A 15,408-nucleotide genomic window follows, 5' to 3' on the forward strand; every position below is an offset into this window, starting at 1 on the left:
TTCCCATTAGTGAAAGCTATGGCAGCAGCAGTTGTATATAGGTGAGCTCCACTGAGGAGAGAAGTCACATCTCAGTTATTGCATGAGGTACAAAAACAACTAAGACTAAGAAATGGGATGAAAAATGACAAAGGAGCACTATGAAGAGATAGAAACAGAAGGAAAGGGAGCAGTTATTGAGATGGCTAGAGGGGAAGGGACAGATGGAGAGGAAGGCAGAGGATAGGGAGAGTAAAGGCTTTGTTACACTAAATGGGTGCCAACTGGAAAACTGACAGGGCTATTTGAACCACCGGGGCAAGTTTGAGTTTGTTGGGCAAATATGGGGCTCTGAAAGTGAAAGGCTTTGCATCTTAAGACACTGGCCGTTCACTTTGACTCCAGTCAAAATCCAAACAGAGTTTTCAAGCTTGTCTGACCGCATCCGGCCCAGGTTTGAGCAGTATGAATCAACAAGACTGAAATCTTATATCCTTCTTAACAGAGTTTGGTGTTTCAGCTTAAAAAGAAGAAACAAACATGTCACTTTTAACAACAGAAGTTTGTGAAAGAATCCTTGATCAGTTCTGCATGAGTGGTTGGTGGGAGAGTAAAACTTTTTTTTTTGATTTGAAGCAAAAAAAGATGCATTGATCGTGTGTATGTCAGCTTTTGTAACTTGTAAAACCACTGTGACAAAAACCTTCTTATGGTTTGTTTAAAAAAAAAATTGTTAGCACTCAGAAATACAAATGCTTTGATTTTGTACCACTCTGATTCTGGGAATGCCAATTTATACATGCATGTGGGATGTGTGAAGACGTATTCTGTTGTCAAATTATTATAGTCAGTGATTTAAGTAAATCTGTCGCTGCTCCATTTATTGTCATCATTACTGCTTCCTCTCAGTAGACAGCTGGTACAGGGATAAAAATCCAACTGTTTTTCCCCCTCATTTATTTGCAAAGTAGTAACAGAAACCCAGGAGAGAAAGTTCTGGCAACGTTCGATCCTCGAGCAGCAGGGCCACTAATGTAGTTCCTGTGATTTGCACTCTGAGCCCAAATAGTTGTACGATTTTGTAACCAGAGTTTAGACAAGAACAGCAGAAGAAAACACAAAAGCAAGTGCTTGAGAACTGTGGTTGACTGTTTGACTGACCATCAAATCTGCCAACATAAGGTCACTGTGTATTTCTGGCGATAGTCTTTTACCATATGAAACACCCGTTTATTTCTAATCTTTTTTTGATACAGTAAAGCAGCTGTGCGACATAAGAGCAAGGAAAAGTAATTGAAGCTGGTTTCCCAAAATGTGTTGTGTTGGTGGTGAGTGTTTGTGGGTGTCTGACGGGGTGAGAACAAATTCTCAGCTCCATTCATTTATCTGGAACTCAAACTGTTTGCATGCTGATAACATTCTGCAGCCCACACGGCTGCACGGGGGAAGAACAACATTTTGCTTTCAACACACATTCCTTGAGGTGTGAGTTTACTTTGCATGAGTGTTGTGAGTTATAGCAAAGGATGAGAGTTGTTTTTTTTTTTTTTTTTTACTCATATCTGTAGAGAATGAATGTTTTTTTTTTTTTTTAATTTGCATATGTCATACAGGTTTTGATGGCACCTTGACAGGCGTTTTGGGAGGAGGAACACAAGGTGCATGTTTTCAAGTGATCAAACATGGTATGTCATGTGTGAAATACATTATAAAAATCTTTGGATTATAGTTGAACAGTTATGTCTGTGCATGAGAAACCTAGTGAATGACAATACAATAAACACAAGCCCACGCAGCGTGGCTTAAAAAGTACACTGACTACGGAAATATAAACATGACAATACAATAATCTTGCAATAAATACTACCTAAATAACTACATAAAATGTTCAGTTGAGCTTAAACTGCCATTTAGATTAGACTCATTGCATGATTTAACTTTACGATAAGATAACCATGGTGGTCTTTGTGCTCTGAACCGCATTACATTGGCGAGAATTTTAAATTCTGTCAGCCTCATTTACAAATATGGAGGAATCTGAAGCATCTCTAAGTGAAACTGAATGAAAAGCAGCAGTTTGTGATGTTTGTTGTTAGCTACAGGACTGGATACAGATGCAAGACAGAGAATGGATGAAGGAGAAAACGACCAGAGGAAAAGAAGAGCTCAGCTAATTGGACATAGACTAACAGAAGAAAAGAATGTGAAGGAAGGACGCACTTTGATTAACTTAATTACTAGAAACTGTAAGAAGGGATAGGACAGAAAGATGAAAGAGGGTAAAGAAAAACCAAGCAGACACAGATATGCGGCAAATGTTCAACCCATTTCCAGCAGCTGCAACTTGTGAAGGTACTTGCTCAGGTTTTAGAAAAGGGTTAGAAGTTTGAAAGGTCCAGGATGCTGGGCAGTGGCTGGAAATTGTGTATTTACTGTTTGCTCCTTGCATCTCATAAAAGGGCTAGCACACATTTGTACTGGGAATAACTGGGAGCTGGACAACACAGTCTTGGAACTACAGACTTCCCTGTTTGACAGTTTAATGCATTAACAAAAGGTGGCAGCCGTTGTAGCACCACTGGACAAAAGCATAAAACTTACCATGTTTACACTGTAAGCATAGCGTGTGCAGCACATAACATCACAGGGGGCTCATGCTCGTGTCTATACTGGGCATGTGTTCATTCATGCGTAGGAAGCGCCTGGTGTACAAAAACACAGAGGAGCCTACAGAAACACTTCAGAAAAAGGAAGACTATAGTCCAAAACGCAGACAAATAATAGACCATGAGGGAATTACAAATTACTGGCTACAAGTATATGTACACTATGTCTCAAACATGACTGACTGAGTCCGCTCCAATATGGGACTGTGTTTCTAAATAAGGATCAGAATTGGATCGGCTTTATTCTGGCTGATAACAATCCTGTGAAATATGCCCAGATTGGTGCGGATACTGATTTGCACAGTGGGATCCAGCAGGATGTCTGAGTCCCTACAATGTATGGATGAAGTGATACTGGTACCGGCATCGTTGCTGATACTGCCCTCTAGTACTAAAGTCGTCTAATACTACACATCGACCTATAAAGGCACACATTACTTCAACTTCAGTGAGGATTTTCAGTGGTTTGCAGATATTTTTAGATGAGTGACGATGACAAAAGTAAAGCTGACTGCAAACTGCTCTCTATCTGTCAAGAGTGTAGTAAAGAAATACATCTCCACTTGGTTGGTTCAGTCCCCACATTGTGAGTAATGCCAGGTACACACACATCTAGATACATTAGATAACATAAGACAGAAAGAGACAGAGGGGGAAACGGTGAGCTGATCAGTTCTTCACTAATGGAGTTCTGCAGAGTCAGAGCTGTTTGGTCTCCTAATTGACTTCATGTCATCTGCATATCATTAGCATTCTGTTACCATGGGCAACAATATGCAGGGGAATCTGGCATATATATATGTGTGTGTTGTTGAGTGCACGCGCTTGTGTGCAGCTGGGATGAGTGCAGTGTAAATGCTTTTAGATAGACCCATTAATCATGTGCTTAACCTCATCAGAAGCTACAGACACACACACACACCCACATTCAAGCACACAGACATAAGCTAGATGAGAGGCATTGGGAGTCGTACAGAAAACGACAAACCGACTGAGGAAAAGAGATGGAGAAAAAAGAGAGAAGCATTATTGACAGCTGTCAGTAAGGGTGAATGTAGCTTACTAGAGAGTTAGTGTACCACTCTGTTTATTAAATCTCCAGCTCTTCCTTGGACTCTGAACCCCAGAGTCATCCACTGGATAAGTTTGATCTGTACCTCATGGTTAATAGAATAAACACCACAAAACTAAATTTGTTTAAGCTAAACCTTATGATGAATGAAAATGGTAATTAAATAAGAATGACGAATATACTGGAATTATAAAGCCATAAACTCCACAGCAGTTAACTTTTGCAACCTTTTTTGCATCTCTAAGGTTTTTATTGTTTTGGAGGCTGGCATGTGTCATGGAGCTATAATAAAACACAAATGTGGCTATAATGAGATTACTACGTGTGAGCTGGTACTTGAACCTAATAACTAGTGATATAATTTCTACAAACAGCAGTAAATGAGTTCACACTCTCCTGTCTCGTTTACAAAACGCATTTTAATCAGTGCGAACATGAGAGTTCGATGAGGGGAGAGGGAGGGACAGGGAGGGTTAGAGGACAACAGAGGAGAAGCGAGTGTGATGAATATTGACAAAGATAGGCCGTGATTATCAGAGAGAGAGAGAGAGGGAGGTGTAGATAGCTTGAGAGAACCAAAAAGTAGGGTAAAGTGAGGTACAGTAAGTGAAGGTAAATTACAAACTAATAAGGAGCCTGTTCTTCCAGCCTGATCTCATTCCTGCCAAGATGATGGAGAGAATGAAGAGATAAACAATGAGCAATAGGACACCCATCTAGAAATATAGACAATGTTTCTCAGCATGTGGTCCAAAGTAAATACTGTAACTTTTACAGACATCAATGATTATAGTGCATGTTACTTTGCATTGCCTCTGTCCCTAGTAAAAATACTTCCAAAAAACCAAACCGCCACAAGGGAAAAACCATTCAAATTATACGAGTATACACATATACTGTAAATGCAAATAATTTAATCTTAATGTTTTGGTCAGTTGGAACTGAAATATGAATGTATCTATTGTTCAGAACATGCTGAGCTCATATGCTTGTAATTGTATCCACTATCGCAATATCGTCTAATGTCAAGTCAATCTGTTTCTCAACCTTTGTCAGGCAGATCATATACCCTCTGTTTCTGTCTATCTCTGCTGTCACTCATAGCTACACTCCACTGATACACACTTGAATACACACAGAGCGCGTTGATGAATGGTTGTGAACTGGGAAATCGTCCTTAAGGTGTAGGAACTGTTCTGAGTCCTCTATGACAGTGACTATCCATCCTGATCAAGTGTCCTTCAGCAAAACACTGAGTTACTTCAAAGTCAGCTTTTAGAGTTACTCACAGGAAGATTACACAGACTAGAAATACAAAAGTGGAACATGTGCAGGCATATAATACAGGTTTGTTACTAAACTGCTCAAAAAAATTAAGGAAGCACTTAAATCATGAATGGATTATTCAAGTTTAAAACCTTTAATTAATGTACATTGTATCATTTGTTCAGAACAAAATGGCATAACCATGGTCAATAGAAACTAAAACAATTAACCCACGGAGGGCTGGATTAAAAATCACACTGAAAATCAAAGTGAGAAATTGAAATCACAGGCTCATCCAAGTTGCGTGAATTTCATCGCGGCAGCTTATAATGTGACTCAGAACACTGGGAATCCTGGACAGTATGGCGCTACTTGGTGACATCGAATGCACCGATACATAATGCCCCATAGGTGCTCATTTGGATTTAGATCAGGGGAACATGAAGGCCAGTCAATTGCATCAATACTTTCATCATCCAGGAACTGTTTACACACTCTAGCCACATGAGGCCAGGCATTGTCCTGCACCAGGAGGAAACCTAGGGTCCACTGCACCCAGTATAAGGTCTGACAGTCGCTCTGAGGACGTCATCCTGCTACCTCACAATAGTCAGGGTACCACTGGCTATGACACGGAGGTCTGTGTGGCCCACCAAGGATATGGCACCCCAGACCATCACTGATCCACCACCAAATCAGTCATGCTCAGTGATCTTACAGGCAGCATAACATTCACCACAGTGTCTCCAGACTTTTCCATACCTGTTACCTGTGCTCAGTGTGAACGTGCTCTCATCTGTGAACAGAACGAGGCCACATTAGCAGACCTGCCAATTCTGGTGTTCTCTGGCAAATGCCAGTCGAGCTGTACACTGCTGGGTTGTAAGTACAGGTCGTACTGGAGAATGTCGGGCCATCATGCCATGTTCATGGACTCTGTTTCTGACAGTTTACTCATTAAAATGCACACCAGTAGCTGCTGGAGGTCACATAGGGCCCTCACGGTGCTCCTCCTGTTCCTCCTTGCACAAAGGAGCAGATACTGGTCCTGCTGCTGGGTTGTTGCCCTTCTATGCCCCTGTCCAGCTCTCCTGGTGTAATGGCTGTTCTCCTGGAATCTCCTCTATGCTCTTGCAACTGCATGTATGGATGTGCCTTCTTGGAGTAACTGGACTTTATTTGGCTGCAGGTACTGCCTCATGCTACCAGTAGTGACAAGGACACTAGCAAAGCACAAACCTTGAGAAGAATCAGTCGGGAAGGATAAGGAGAGATCATTTGTTTCTGGCAATCACATAGAAAAACCATTCCCTTTTTGGGGATTGTCTTGCTTTTCCCTCTTCATTGCACCTGTTGTCACTTGCATTTGCAACAAAGCAGGTGAAAGTGATTCACAACCACTTGTACTTCTTAAATGGCCAGATTAATGTCCCTGAGGTTTAAATGACTCGGTGTTATACTATGATGACCAAGTGTTCCCTTAATTTTTCTGAGCAGTTTATATTGACCATGTGAGTTATGTGACATGTGTTGTACATGGATGTTAGGCTAATATGTGAGCATGAAGCATAAGATGATGTGTTATTTTGGTGTCATCTCATAAAAGGTGTTTTTTCTGTTTAGTGACAACTTTGCTGAGCAGGAGCTCAGCAGGAGGTTGAAGGAGAGAGAGAAAAACCTAAGAGAACAAGAGTGTGGAAGATGATAGGGGAAGCTAATAGAAATGAAAGTTCTACAAGAAGATGGATGCCATACAAAAGACTTAGCAATACAGAATTAAACATGAAAAAGAATGGCTGAGCATTCCTATCAAAGTGCCATGTTAAGGTTAAATGATGCTTGATGCATCATTTGTCCCCAAAGAGGGGTATCAGGCTATGTCATCATAAATCTTCAGGGCCCCATTACAAGCAGAACTGTTTTATGATCCTATCATAAAATGCACATTCAGTGATTTCATAGACACCATTACACTACGTGGGCAAAATGCAGGCCATGCTGTTAACTAAAACCCACAGGTATGGTTAAATATACCCAGTGGCAAAAGGGCAGTCCAAGCCCCCTTTTAGCTTGCAGTAACATAGATAGGGGACCCAAAGTGGTCCCATAGTAAATGAGATACAGGATATTCTGGGTCTACCCTGGCGCCTCTTTTGGCCATGCCCAGATAAACCTCCAATGGAAGGTGCCCAGCAGACACCCTAGTAAGATGCACAAAACACCTTAATTGGCTCATTTTGACACAAATGCAAACCCCCAGCAACAGTGCTGGGCTATGAAGCAAGTCTGGGATAGCGCCCTCGTTACTACAACTATTGCATTCATCACATGACACACACTGCCCCAAAAAGCATTTCTCCATAGGGAATCCCAGAAAAAAGAGCACCTATAAAATGGTGAATAAACTTTTCCCAGTGTTACAAACCCCATGAAATGACTCTTTTTATTATCAGAATTTGATTAATTGGGTCCAAAACCATTTGGAAAGTCTAGTTTAGCCATAGAGTATTTTTTTGTTTTATCCCATTCATGTGTATATGGAGCCAACCGGAAGTCAACTGGCTCATACAGCAGGATGCTCTGCTTGACGTAGGTTTGCATACATTATAGGCCCAAAATCACTGAACTGTGCAGAACATTCATGTAATTTTTATGGCTGAAATCTGGAACTATAGCTTTTTTTTTAATGGAGTGGTATGTGCCACTCAGCAACATTTATAGGAATTAATAAGCACCATCTAGCAATGCTCTATCCAGTCTTCTACAGAGAATGTTGCATTGTAGGTCCTTTATGATTTTGATGTTGCTAGGTTAGCAAATGTCTTCAAATCTGTTTATAGTGAATCTTTCAGTGAGTTATCTTGAGTTGGTTGGTCCTAAAGTGTTTTACACTTTAATAGGTTCAAGAGTCCAAATCTTTACTGTACAAAGGAACCAGATAAAAAAAAAATAAAAAAAAGTTCAGCAGACAGGAATTATGGAGACTTGTGGTATTTTAGAACTGTGGAAACATTTTTACTGAAGACATTATACCAGTAGTTGTCCATCAACATTTAAAGGTGAAACATGTATCTTTTCAGAATTAACCCCCTTAGCTAATCAGGTCAGAACGTTTTAATAATTTCACCAGCAGGAGCCTGCCTTCAGTCAGTACGAATGAAAGTATAAGGATAGAGAATGCTTGTGAACTTGATGGTGTTGGGGAAGGCTAAAGAGGGATGCACCACTCTTGGGCATTGAAAGAACCCCAGCAGGAACAGAAGAATAGAGAGGAAAAAGGGCTGTGTTCTGTCAGACAAGTCCTAAAGCCTCTGTGGCTGTGTGGTAATTTGCTGATTTTTCTTTCCCCTGTGTTGTTGGTAAAAAGAAAGTTTCCTTTAAACATCACAGACAGCATTAGGATAACTTGATGTCTTCATATCTGCTTGTGTGTTTGAGTGAGTGCATGCAAGTATGCACCACTTGGCAATGCCAAGTTAAGGTTGTAGGTCTTCAAATTAACACACAGACACCTGTTTGCACATTGAGAGAGCAAAGTAGGCTGAATTTCTAGGTGCTGAACACACATGCACAGGCTGACTGAGTGAGGCTTAATGAATGCCTTCATATCAAAAGCACACAGCTGTCACACTTCAAAGTAAAGTAGAGACCCGAGGCACACAGCACAGCATAGAACTCACTATCTCAGCTTACACACAAACACAGAGATGTCTGAGGACAGTCTGTAAAACTTTCATTTGTTACCCTAAATGTGACCCCCACCATGTGGCCTTTTGAGTTACAAAAATCTATTAGATTGTGTTTTCTTAATTAAAGATTTGTCGATAAGACTGTGAAATTTAGAAGAATGTAAAGAAATGTGGACCAGATCTTTACCCAATAAAGTCATGTTGAGAATGTTATTAATGTGTATTGAAATACTTTCATAAAGATTAATGTCTCTACATTTTTACCTTTACCGGTAGGTGTTTCAGTAGCAGCAGTATGGCAGTGGAACAGTGGGCTAAGCAAGGGAGGTTCACATAGCACAATGTATAGGATGTTTCATTCATGCAGCAGACATTCAAGAAAAGTACTGGGGGCTGGGGGTTGTGTCCCAGTAGAGCTTTATGCCTTGCAACGCCCCTGCTCATTAGAGGGAGGAAAAAAAGCCACATCTGAATCAATTCTGAGTCCTTTGCCTGATTCAACCTCTCTCTGTCTTGAAAAAGCCAAACGGATGTTAACCTTGGCTTTTGCTTTTTCTTTGTTCCACTCTCTCTGTACTGTTTTGGCCTTAATCCAATTTCCTTCATGGCCGGTTGTTCAGCAGAAGGGCTGTTGGTAGCAGAGTGTCAGACAAAGAGTCAAACCTAGTCTATCATAAACACACAGAAGCACATCGACACAACCATCATCTTTTCCCCACAGGATCTACTTAACATTTAAGCTTTGTGTGTGTGTGTGTGTGTGTGTGTGTGTGTGTTGTAACTGATTATGAAATCACTGTAAGAAAAGTCTGAAAATGTTTAAGAATATTAAGGTGTTTAACCATTTGGACCAAATCTATGCATAATCTTACCAAAAAGATTTACAGCACAACATTTAAATTATAGCCAACTTCATATTCAGCTGACAAAATGACCAAGCAGGCTGGCCCCTATAGAGCATTAATCTGCTTGCAAACACTCATATTTTTTCATTTAAATGACCAGTGGAAACCGGTTGCCTTTTTAACCTACACAAAATATAATGGCTGATCATCTAACACAACTAATTTTGCTTGTTGTAATATAAAATAACTAAAATGAACTGCTCCAGGCGACGAAGAGGAGAGTCTGAATGTCAAAGGGCTGAACCAATCACCACCTCCCTGTTGGGGTACCTGCTCTGGCCGTCTGGTAATGTGCCAGTTTCATTGCTGCACCAAGCTGTCATTACAGTACACCCCGATTACATGCAGGAGGACCAGAACTGCTGAAGGAATTGTAAATACGCACGCAACACTCACTAACACACTGTTTCACACACCTATGCTGATATGTGCACAGTTAAACACACACAGATGCACACACCAGGAGGTGGTAAACACTCTCTAATTGGAGTGGTAACAAGCTGCCTGTCAGTCAAAACCCTTCTCAGTTTACTTTGGTATTCTGATCACTCTGGTCCAACTCTGCAGAACTTTAATCAGCCACAAATGGACTTGAATTTCCTTCCTGGACCATCTTTAGTGTATATTTATCCCTGCATGTTTTACAGTGAAGAGTGATGGTAAACATGGGAGTGGAGGGTTTGGATTTGAGATGAATGTCACACTGGAGGTTTATAATTTCATTTTCCAGAACTGATCTGTCCATTTGTAGGTGTGTGGCCATTTTACCAACAGTATCGCTCACATCCACGTCCTCTGCCCATGTATACTTCCACAGGTTCTAGGCTGGCAAAATGATGCTCTGTTTACTCAGTGTACTGTAGCAGATGCCAAGTTGTTTAAATGATTCAAATGATTACACTCATGCTCAGGAGACAATGATATCCATTTTTGTTTGAAGCTCTTGACCACACTGATCATTTCTGTTGTGCTTTTCTCTCTTCCCTGAAGATCAGTGTTAGCTCATTCAACTTTGCGGTAATGTCAGTTAAGAACCCCAAATCCAAAAGCCTGTACCTAGGAAGCTCTTGACTTCTTTAACAGCCTGTGGCCTGTTTTGCTGTGTTTTATGACTTATCTACAGTGTTTCAATTTTGAATTATCATCTTAAACGTAACTGAAAGCTCAAAAAATGAGGTGTACCTGTGTCGTCATACTTCTGTGCGGAAGCAGCTCAGTTTATACAAATGTCGCAAAGTCTTGCTGGTGAGACTTTTTTCTAATCTATGTCAAGTCTTATGCAATAGTTCATGGATTTCCTTGAATGGTCATATTCTCCTGGCTGTTCATGTGAGCTTGCCTGGCTGGTGCCATACTAAAAGTGGGATTTTTTGGCACACGGTTTTATGGATATATTTTCCCTCCTGCTGCTGCACTGTGGCCAGAGGATGTGAAGAAAAATACAGGGCCTGAGGTTGCTGCATGTCCAGGAATGTTCTTGTACAGGGATCCGCTGTTTTACCTGACAGATAATCTAGAGGTAACCAAGATTAAACATTAAATGGCTGGAAATAAACATGCCATGGGCTCTGTAATATTTCTGAATCTGAACTTTCCCCCTACACATCCAACTCGCATCACATTATAAGAGTAGCTCAGCATGTGCAGCTTCACCCTGTTGGGATCTGTAAATCCAGCACTGTAGACTCCTGGCATGAATTGACTGCACAGTTTCCATCGTGCTATCCACGACTTGACCCATATTGAGCATTTACCAGAGACAACCTGCCAGTACATGATGCAGTGGCAATAGATGAACTCAAGAAATTCCTCATCTTATTTGCATAGTGTAACAAAGCCATTAGTGCAGCCAGTCATCGAGGGAGACAAGCTTACAAACCGACAAATCCGATTCCCTGATGTAGTCTTAGAAAGTGTGGCAGGTATCCTCCCCTCACATTTGACCTTTCAAGGGAATCATTTTAAGGATCTCCTTGTCAGCATATCTTCAAACATCATACAAATGAATTTCTCCTTTAAACTGTGCCTGCACATTACCTGCCATCATTTCAGAACATCTTGTCACCGTACCCTTGCTAATTTAATGTTTTTAATGACAGACATGAGTTCTTGCTTTTGGCATTTAAGTCAGATTTTGGTTGCTCTCTGTTCATTATTTGAATAGCTCAGATAGGCCTATGTGCCCTAATGATGAATTAAAAATCATTTGTGCCTGTTTAAATCCTGACTTACCTTTCAAAGTGGCTGGCTGCCAGCAAATGGTTGGACTCCATGCAAAATTAAGAGTCTTCAATAATGTAAGCTTTTGTTATATTCTAAGTGAGTTCAGTGATGCGGTGATAACAGGCAAAAGATGAGTCTCATTGAAGTGGCAAACTGCCAGTTAACTGGCCAGCTGTATTAAGGAATTAAGGCTTAGCTAATCTTCAGTTTTTGTGATATTGCTCTATCTGAATTCCTAATGAGCGCAGTGATAGGATGATCCTATCTCTGTTGTGTGCAGCCACTGAAGGCAGAATGCTAGTGAACTATCAAGCCGAGGAAAGAGAATAGCTGCATCTCCTCCTCTTCATTCAGTCTCAGTCTCTCCCTCTACCTTGTCATTTTCTGGTGGTTTCTTTAATTTACCAAGTCCAGCTTTAGAAAAGGCTTCGATACAGTTTGTCCTAAAATTAAAGGGATATTTTACAAGGCAATGATGAAACTCATGATGCATGACTTTATCACTTCAATTCAGCAGCTATAGTGGTGATATCACACCTAGAGTGGAGAGGTTGTTGCATTTGTCTAAACAATTCTCTCCAACTCATCCTCAGGACCACAGTTTTCACTCCTTTTTCACTGAATGGTCGACACATTTGTGCTCTTCCTGACAGTAGAACTATGGAAGCAAAGAGATTCGCAGAAGATGCACAGTGAGCTGCAGAGTGACATCAGTGCCAAACAGCAGCCACATTGACTCCTGTGTACACAGTGTTAGGCAGGTGGTCATAACGTTATTGCTGATTGGTGTACAGTATGTGGATTGATACAGGCACATCAAAAGCCAAGGTCACCACCTCCGGTTCAGGTTCCACTATAGCTTCTGTAACTCAGTGCAGTCCCTCATTCAGCATTTCTTTTGTTTGTCTTTATGGAAAAATAAAAGCTATTCCTGAGTGTTACTTTCTACTACAGTGATTGCCATAAGAAATTAAAACCTTCATGACTTTAACTAAGTTCAACAATGAACTTGTAACTTGGTTTTGTCCATATCCATAAACCTCACCAACCCTCCCTACTTAGGTCAGTTTTTAACTTTTTAGTTTGGAGACAAGGAGACAGAGTCTAGATGAAGGTGTAGAGCACAAACGGGAGGGAGCTATACATAAAAACATGGTCAAAGTATGAGAGAACGATAAGAGATAAAGATGTGAAAGAGAGGGTAAATAAAAGCACACAAATTCTGATCCAAGTGCCGTGTGTGTGTGTATGTAGATGGCTGTGCAGGAGGACAATACTGTGCTGACACCTGATTACCATCTTTTCTGCCCTTCTCTTCCACCTGCACTCCTCCTCTCCTCTCCCCAACCTTCCTTCATCATTCCATCCCCTCTTTCATCTTCTCAGCATTTCATCTGTTGTGCAAAAAATGATGTTGTCCTCTTGGACAACAGCAGCTACACAGTAAACTCACAGTGCGATATTTACACAGCATGGGTCGATTCAGAACTCATCTCTGTCATCTATTGTAAGTGTAGGAAGAAGAGCAAAGTGATCAGCGAATTCATGTACAAGAGCAGTAGCCATAAACTAGGCATTTGTCTACTGTCTATTTTCTGCCCTATTAGATGTAAAAACCATGCAATAAACAATTTCCTCTCTGTGCTATCTGAAATTTCGTTTGCACAGGCCAGGTTGGAAAGCCACAGCTTTCACTAGAGGCACATTTTACCAGTGGCAGTAATTGATGAAAGATTTCCAGGACTGTTGAAGTATGTGCACATCTCCAGGGAAGCCACACTGACCGGCAGACGAGTCATCATGTGTTATGCTTAACTTATACAAAACCAGTGAAACTGGAGTCTACTGTGGGGATACTGGTGTAACCGGTTTCATGTTTATTCTGTATTATTAGTAGGCTTGAGGGCTATTGTACGGCCCTTGTTAAAGGACAAGTGTGTCAAACTTTGCTTTAATTGTTAGTTCTCCCAATACGTTTACTCTGGTCTAATGTATCTTTTCCGATGAAGCCTGGAAATTGTGCAGCACTGTTTGGAACACTGAATTTTGTCTGTCCAGTCGGTAAATAACAGACAGGAGTGGAAGTTTAAACAAAGTTATTATTTTGGTTGTTGAATTTGTAACATACTGTTGGCTTAATCATTTTTTAACTTGTAATTTACTCCAACATTGTGGCAAACATAGATCACATAAGTAGTTAAAATGGTTTTAGTATGGAAAAACAGCACTGTAGTTTATAAACTGTTAATGATTAACCAATGTTTCGTTGTTGACTACTGATTGAAGAAATATTGAAATTTGCATCCCTAATCTAGACACAGGTGTTCAAAGTATACAAACAGTAAATTCATATGCTACTATTAAACTGTATGTAAGGATGGGAACACTGATGCTTGGCTAAAGACCTTGGAGCTACAGTTATTGGTTCACCACCACCAGGCGTTCTTACATGTGACAAGGTGATAGGTATTTCTCAAAAGCACAGCACAGTGAGCACCACAAAGAAATTCTCTCTTAATATATGAATAAAAAATATCTTTTTCCACTTATTAAAACCTACTTGAATGGACTTGTCATAAACCACTGAAGTATTCTATTATTTTGCATCCAGGATCAAACTCAGAGCTATTTTTAAAATACAGGAAGAGCAGGGTGGAAGGTACGAGTTGGCAGCTAAGATGTGAAGATGTATAATTAATGTTTTTTTTTTTTTTTTTAGAATGAAAGATCTTATTTTAATGAAAAATGCTCAGATCCCATGATTTATATGAAGTGTTTTTTTTTTTTTTTCAAGAGTTTCTCAAGTGAATATTTTTCCACAGAGAGGAAACCACTCTGTGCTAATTGATCTGAATTTGCCTCTTGATTAAAACAGCTTCACTACCTTTTGGTAAAACTCAAACAATATTCTTTAGGATGCAAATACATCTTAGGAAGCCATGCTTATTTTTGAAGACTTGTAGCCAGGGAATGACTGAAGACCAAATTGAGCTTCCTGTCAAAAAGAATTCAACAAAGCAGATTATCGGGAAGGCTATAGAAGAAACAAATAAAGTAAAGCTAACCTTCTTCAATAACAACTATATATCCTTTTCTCCCACACCTCTTGAATGTTTTGCTTCGGCTTGTATTGTTATCATTGTTGTGCCACAGTATCTTTTATTATTCAGCACCCAATGTGTCAAGCTGTTACACACATTTTACTGATTCTTTTATATTCAAGAGTGCAGTGTGGCGGCTTCATGGATTTATAAAGCAATGATTATAAATTTCATTGTTTTTAAATTTATTTTGATAGTTTTCCATTTCAGTTAGAACAGCAGAATCACCCCCTGCAACCTCAGTGCCTCAGGAAATACTTAACCCATCTTCGCCTTGAATCACACACACAGTCGATCACATTATTCTGAACACTTCCTTTACCTCCACAATTTTTGACATAACTCTATAGATACAGACATTTTAATATGTTTGTTTTCAGAGTAGTGGGCAGTGGGTCTCTTGTTCCTGCACATTGTAAGGTTTGTGCAGACCAGCTCAGTGAGGTGGTCCTGTACATGTTTAACCTGGAGAGAGTCCCAGCCCTATGGAAGACATCCTGTGTTGTC

The 15,408-nt window shown here is 40.3% G+C and overlaps 1 long non-coding RNA gene across 1 annotated transcript in view; it reads left to right on the forward strand.

Moving 5' to 3' along the window:
• The window catches only part of LOC109960223 (uncharacterized), a 45,301-nt gene extending 41,296 nt beyond the window's left edge, over window positions 1-4,005 (forward strand). The window contains exons 2-3 of the long non-coding RNA XR_002274961.1: window positions 1,593-1,664; window positions 2,076-4,005. This is a non-coding gene — a long non-coding RNA (uncharacterized LOC109960223). The remainder of the gene's footprint in view (window positions 1-1,592; window positions 1,665-2,075) is intronic.
• The last annotated feature ends 11,403 nt before the right edge of the window (window positions 4,006-15,408 follow it).

Source organism: Monopterus albus, unplaced genomic scaffold, assembly GCF_001952655.1.
Source record: "Monopterus albus unplaced genomic scaffold, M_albus_1.0 scaffold45.1, whole genome shotgun sequence".
NCBI classification, from domain to species: Eukaryota; Metazoa; Chordata; class Actinopteri; order Synbranchiformes; family Synbranchidae; genus Monopterus; species Monopterus albus.